Source organism: Dipteris shenzhenensis, chromosome 26 (genome assembly GCF_047967505.1).
Source record: "Dipteris shenzhenensis isolate YYH24624 ecotype China chromosome 26, Dip_SZ_1.0, whole genome shotgun sequence".
NCBI classification, from domain to species: Eukaryota; Viridiplantae; Streptophyta; class Polypodiopsida; order Gleicheniales; family Dipteridaceae; genus Dipteris; species Dipteris shenzhenensis.
In genome coordinates, this window is record NC_141621.1 from 41,005,552 (window position 1) to 41,013,352 (window position 7,801).

The window sequence follows — 7,801 nt, forward strand, 5'->3', positions numbered from 1 at the left end:
CTAGACCATTATGATTGGACATGTCATGTGTAAGATCTATGCACTAGTGTTTGGACACATAGATTAGCTAGTTCACAAAGCTCCATGGACTTAGGACCTAGGGATAGGCAGGCTTTTGGGCCGATCACGTGACTCTAGATCACATACTCACACTGGGAGGGGTAATTGAGGACACCAAAGCGCATAGATAGAGATGCTTTGTGGATTTTCACAAAGTTTTTGACACAGTGCTAAGAGCTTATCTCATCCGACATTTGTAAGAGCTGGGGTATGATAAAGAGATCATCTAGACTACCTTGGCACTCTATGAGAGGTTCTCAGGTTGGGTTTGCGAGACTAACAATGCAGGCACGACTGAGCAAGGGATACATTGCACTTGATAGACTTGAGCGGCAGTTCTTTCACTCTCACAAAGACTCTTCTCTTTGACTTCTTGGTCCACCCTACAAGTATGTATGATAGTACTTATTAAGGTCAGAGGAGGATTGGCTCAAGTGGAGAGGCATCAAGGTCTCTTGCTGTCACCACAAATGATCTATAATAAGCCTTTAGTCCCACATCAAATAGTTATGGTTGAGTTCGGAGCATTGTTACTATATCTTGACACAACGTTTTACATTATCACGTACCTCTATCGAGTGAGAGATGATGGCTTTCATACCATAAATGGTCTATCTTCATCCATAACCCTTTTGGCGGCATTTGAGGGCGATCAGATGTGATGGTACTCATGTACATGCAGATGCTTTGAGAGTTTGAGGCTCCATATCGATAGATTTACCCCCTTTTAGTATAGCATTAGTTTAAGGGTTTGGGGCATGAATGCACATAACTTTGCTAGAGCATGGTGCATGTAAGAGAGTGTATTGGCTATTTTGTGTGTGGACACATGTTATTTGCTAAGGTGTGGACATTGCATACTTATGTGCTTGGGGGTGCATGTGCACTCGATTTGATATGTGCTTTTGCAAATGAAGAAATATTTAATCGAGGGATACCTTTTAAGATGGGCACCTAGATAAACAGAGGTGTGGATATTGTACATGTTTATATGCTTGGAGGTGCATGTGCACTCGCTTTGATATTTGCTTTTACAAAATGAAGAAAGATTTAATCGAGTGATGCCCCTTAAGATGGGCACATAGATAAATAGACTGGCAGATAGATAGATAGACTGATGGTATATATGTGTGTGTGTGTGTGTGTGTGTAGATAGATAGATAGATAGAGAGAGAGAGAGAGAGAGACACAGAGAGAGAGAGAGAGAGAGAGAGAGAGAGAGAGAGAGAGAGAGGCTTATTTCAAATGATAAAACGAATTGTTGAAAACAAATCCACGTGAGTATTTTTTTAATTAAACTTTAAAACATTACCTCCATGCAAATAATTGTGGATACGGTTCAATGGAAAAACATCTCTTATGACAAAACGTGGGTTCAAGTCCCACTATCCATATCATAAATTTTTTTGGTACTAGTCAGTATGTATGTGTTCCTTTCTTAGATTGTAGAGCAAAAACCACATGATTGTTTTTTTTTTGTAATGGCAATGGACCTCTCTCTCTCTCTCTCTCTCTCTCTCTCTCTCTCTCTCTCTCTCTCTCCATATACGACTAATAGAGAGTGGGACTAATACATGGTATGCACGTGTATCCACATGGTTTGCTAGTCATAGTATCCATATGGACCGGCTACCCCCCTTTCTGTACAACATGGATGCTGCACCCATGTCTTGATCCCTCCAGATGAGATTAACTGTATCATACAATTAGATCTCCTCCATCTTCATACATCTTGGGTTTTGGGGAGGGGACCAGGAGCTTCCCACCAAGATCCATTTCTATCGTGATTATTTCTTGAGAGTAAGGATGGACTCATGATCAGACCCCAATACCTTGAGGACAGAGGAGTCTCACATGCCTTGAGTATTGCTATTGAAGATAGATGCGGCTCTCATCACATTAGTGAGTTGCATCATCACTATAAAGATGCAACTCGATGCTGTTATCGAGTTGTGTCATAAATCTCTTGTTTTCTGGGGGAGAAGTTTTATTGGATTTTTTTTTTTTGGAGAGAAAAAGTGTTCCTTTTTTTTTTAACTTAGCAAGTTATGTCATATGTTTATGATAAAATGATGAGAGGATTTGCAATTTTCAAAAGTTTGAGTAGGCTCATCGGACGACACAACACTTTGCTATGCCATAATGAGCCTATGCATCTCCAAAAGTTGTTGGTAAATAGTTTGGTAGATGGAGACCTACTGATGCAAAGTCTCTAACTGCTCATTAGTCATCACCAAATCACGCATGATCAAGTTGGTAGAAGGTTGCTGCGCAACTAGTTGATCAAGTGCATATGAGTGAAGCATTGGGCAAGGCAATGAAGGAAGCAGTTATCATCGTTGTGTTATCGACTTGTCATATATTTTTTCATTTAAATATCTATTATGTTGATCAAGTGCATACGAGTGAAGCATTGGGCCAGGCAATGAAGGAAGTGGTTATCATCATGGCATTATCAACTTGTCATATTTTTTTCCACTAAAATATCTATTATGTTAATTTGATTTGAAATAAATTTCTATACCATCCATGATGGTGGAATGCTAGTCTATTTTTATGGTGTAAAATATCCTCGAAAAAGGAAATTTTGGTATGTGTTTTGAAGACAACAGTCGTGTAGTTAAATATCAAAACCTAACTATCTATATTCAAACCACTTTGAATAGTTGCACTAAATAAATTTATAGCATGAATTATTTTTGAAGATAGACCTGTGAAGAAATATTTTCTATACCATCAACAATGATGGAATCTTAGGGTAATTTTGGGGATGTAAAATATTTCTTACAATCCAAAAAGGAAAATCATAACATGTTTTAAAGATGACATCCATGAGTAGCAAAGCATAAAAACTAAGCTATGTGTATTAATTCCACTTTGAAAAGTTGCATTACGTAATTCTGTGCTTTTTTGTAGAATTGATTGTTTTTTAAGGGTAGACTTGTGAAAAAATAGGCTACTTTTAAAAAGAGGGCAATAATCTTAATATTTTATATTAAATCTCTTTTTGAGAACCCACACAATGTTTTCACGTCATCCGTAATAGTATTCTATGCATTTGAGTCAGCTCTAGGCCACAAAGAGGTTGAGGAGTAGTTAGCAGACATGTGAGCAGCATTGATCAATGGAGAGATACGACAAGCTACTATTGAGTGAGGGATGTAGTGCCCGCGCATGACATGCAAAGAAGCTAGAGCATGCAGAATTGAGGTCCAATCCATCTTCATCCTCCTTAGAGGTCATCAATCGAGATGAGGCATCACCCTTGATATAGCCCATCGAATACTAAGATTGAGGAGACCACAACCTTGCCACTGCATGAGACAGCTCGAAAGATATAGATCCGAGATATCTTTGTAGCCAACCGAAGAGACACCACAATGCCAAGTTTTGGCTTATTGAGTCTCATATTTTTAGCTCCAGCATTTTGTTTGAAATTTTGAGCTGTGCAGCTTAGCTTAGCATAGCAAGAGTGCGCCCTTTACTTCAGCCCTTTGAGCCTTGTATGAGTTTCATTATATTTGATGTACTTTGTCTCATGAGGCCTCCCACGGATGTTAATCTCTCTCTCTCTCTCTCTCTCTCTCTCTCTCTCTCTCTCTCTCTCTCTCTCTCTCTCTCTCTCTCTCTCTCCTCTCTTACTTAAGACATATATGATATAATCATATGCCTTAAGCAGGAAATTCCACAAGTTAAATGGGATGTGAATGATATATGCAATGCAAAATGGTACACAAGCACAGGTCTACTTTAGAGGGAGGGTGGAAAAAGTTAATATCCTCATACAAACACATAAAATGAAGGGTGTAAAGATGTGGATATCTGAGGAGCTCACCCTATCCAACTTAAACAAAGCAATAGTGAATTCACTAAAGAAAAGAAAGCATGAAAAGCACAAAAATGGGTAGTTTATCGAGATGGGCAAGTATTGATTAGACTAATCCTATAAAGGCCACTTTACAGTAGGTACTGTATCAAAATGTTGCTATGCCCTAGAATGACTCAAAAAGACTTCACTTTGTGCACTCCCTTGACTCTCTGGTTATCCAGATGTAATAAGTCACTATTTGGTTGGTTGTACTTTGTGAATCTCTCTTTCTCTCTCTCTCTCTCTCTCTCTCTCTCTCTCTCTCTCTCTCTCTCTCACACACACACACACACACACACACACGCACACATGCACTACGCGCGTGCATGCACACACACACACACAAACGCACGCATGCATGTGTGCGTGCACACACACACACATACAGAGAAACATGCACAGATGTACACATGCAACTTCCCAATCAACCCCTACCATAGGCCCTTGGTTCTATCAATTATACCCTCAGCATTCCTAGAGTAAAGGAAGTAGTAAAAAGGCTTACAATTGTAAATCTGAGGATCAAGAGCCTCTAATTAGAATTTTTGACCCATGGATGGGAGTATTCGCCCTAATAATAGCCAAGTGTTAATAAAGCCTTTTTTAAGGCTTTCCTATAGCTTGCACCATTTTTTATCGACACAACAGGAGATTCTATAGACATTGGTAATTAAGAAACTATCATGGTAGGCCATTTAACAAGGGATATGGCTCAACACTCGAGATACTCATCATTGAGTTAGCCATTTTAGACCACTTTGCTTTATACCATATTATCACTCTCATAGCCCTTATCTAAGAGGTCAAATACCAAAATCAGAAGGTTTATTATCTATTTATTGTTGTCTTGTGAGACCTCCTTATCTCACATCTCTAAACACTTGAGATTGTTGTCATGGCAATATACGAGTCACAAAGGGCACATTGAAGAGGGTATCATAGAGGAAGTAAGTAGCACATTGTTGTTGTGAAGTCAAGACGTCCCCTACCCCTCACACTCTCCGGTGTGTAAGTTCATGATTTGTCTTGTTTTGTGGATGCAGTTAGTAAGTGAGGATCAACACTTGTAGAGACACTTATTATTCTGCTTTATGTGGACAATTTATCTTGTTTTAAAACACACTACTAAGTTACACAACCACTTAATAGCTTTACAATTCTTTTGGGACAGTTGGGATGTGAAGGCCCAACAACCATGAACATGAATTTTAGCATTAGTGATGCTAAACTCTAGGGCGAATCATTCAATTTCATAGGGGCATAGGTTGACATTGTTAGATCTTGTATATACATGGGGTGCATCTTACAAGACCCCAATTTAGTGGATTTTGACCAGGTTATCTTAGAATAATGGCTAGGAGTATACCCTAAAATACATATTGACCTCATAGAAGTGTCCAAACAACAAGTCCCGTATCATGCAACCAAATCCACTAAGTTGTCAAAAGGTAACTTTGGAGGATGGATAATCAAGAGATACGATGAGGGTAAATGAGAGATTAAGGGAAGACATAAAAGGAGACCTAGGAAGCCTACAATTAGTAAGGCTCAAGGTAAGAATATGTTATCATCAACATGGGAGAATTGGCACCACATAAGTTGAGACAATCATGCTTCCTTGACTATATAAAATACTATTATACAAGGGTGTCCTATGCTATGTCATGAGGGAAAGAAAGGCGCAACAAGACAACCTTGGTATTTGTACCAATGTGGAGTGTTAGGACATATTGTCCTTGAAACATATCATTAGTTCGAACATCACATAGACCCTAAGGTGGTGCGAGTAAGTGTAAGTGAGGATAAGAAAGAATAAGAGTCCTGTGAGGTCCATTATGAGTTCAATAGAGCCCATTTTAATTCACATCATTGATTCTAATAGAGATGCTTCATTACAATTCTCCACATCCATAAGGGGTGCGTCAATTTTATGAGCAAAAACCTATGAGCAGGTTTATCCGAGCATGTTTTTCAAGGGATTTAAAAAATTGTATTTCTTTAGGAAACATGGTTATTAACATTTTTATTTTTACTAGAACTAGATCCCTGTAACATAAAAATATGTAGATTATTCACTCATTCATTTTTACATAACATAAATTTTCTTATCATAGACATCCCTTTGTACCCCTATTATTACCTAAAAAAGGTGTTGAAAAATCATTCTTTTAAGAAACATCCCTCATAATCACTCTCAATGTAATAATATTATACATATATAATTACTTATTAAATGCATTTATATCATATGACAAGAGCTTTCTAGTGTTTTTATAACATAAATAACAAGATATTTATGGATATGTTTCTTAAGAAGTTTAAATTACTATAAATTAGTATTAACTTGGGCTTCTATATCACTCTCATAAAGTACATGTAATATTTCATGCTATGTATGCAAGATTTTTCAAAATATAACCCCACAGATGTGCACAAATGGGGTTTTTTGATCAATTTGAGTGGTTGAATGACTATATTTGGACATTGGATGTGAAAGTTATGCCACTTTTAAAAGTGCTGTCCAAGTCACTTTTAAAAGTGACTATATTTGGACATTGGATGTGAAAGTTATGCCACTTTTAAAAGTGTTGTCCACTGAAACTACCTTAGAAGACCTACTTCAAAGGGGTTTTGCTATAGCGAAACTACCTTGATGGCTTGCTTCAATGAGGTTTCTCTGGAGAAACCCTTTTATGAAGATAGGTTGAGAGAGGGTTTCAATGTCACCCCCTATTAAGTAATAGTTGTAAGAAGGATCATAAGAGAATTTTCATAGAGAAGTCTACTTACATGTGGGTTTCTTCAAAAGTAGTGGATGTTACTACTCATTTGTTCAAGCAACCTCCAAGAGAGATTGTAAACCAAGGACCAAAATTGGAGTGAGATCATGTTGGAGCTAGGGTGTCCAAATGAGTCTACTGCCAATGCAACTTAGAGTGAGTCTAGGTCGGGATCATGTGTGTTGCCATCAGAGGTGGGCAAGCCATGAAGTTTCCCATAGACTACTACTAGGAGGGGTCAAGGTCATCAATTTGTGGAGGGGTGTTAGAACAAATTGATGAAGGAATACCTATGGTTGTGTGTGTGTGCTTGTGTGTCCATGTGTGTGACCACTTGTGTGGTGAGTGTGCCTGTAGTAGGTGTGATTGATGATGTGTCAGTCAGTAGGTGTGAGTGTGGAAGGTTCTAGTGGATGATTGAGAGATTTATGGAGAGATCAGTGGAGTGATTTGTGGATCTGGGATGCTCTCTCTTGATCTCACATACAATGTATCATTGGCCTATATATTGGTTCTTCCTCTCCTGAATAAAATACACTTTCTCCTTCATTGTTCATCTCATCATGTCTTCCTTTGAGTTACTTCATTACTAACGTACGTTATTCGACATGCGTGGCCATGCATGAATGTTATTACTCTACGTGGTGGTCAAAAAACATTACTATATTCAATTTCTAAAAGATGACCATATGTGTGGACTTTCAACTCATGCTATCTTATCAATGCTTACAACCACAAAAAGTGTAGTGGATTAACATGCTAACACATTTAATTATGGCTTGTGCACACATATGTAGTACCAAGGATTGGAATTGAGTGTAAGAATTTATGAGATCATATTGGGTTTATATTGTTTAATAGAATCAGTTTTAGTACATTCATGGGTGTTGAAGCGATGATGCTTTAATCCACAAAGGTTTATTTTTGCTAATATGGTCATGCAATGTCTTATGGATGGGGACGACTATTTTCTAAGCGAAATCTTCCAAGCATCTGAGTGAAGGAAAAGAAAAAGCTTCCAACTATGCAAAATAATGGTAAAAATGGATCAGAATAAAACATAGTTTCACTAAAAAATATGCAAAGTATAATA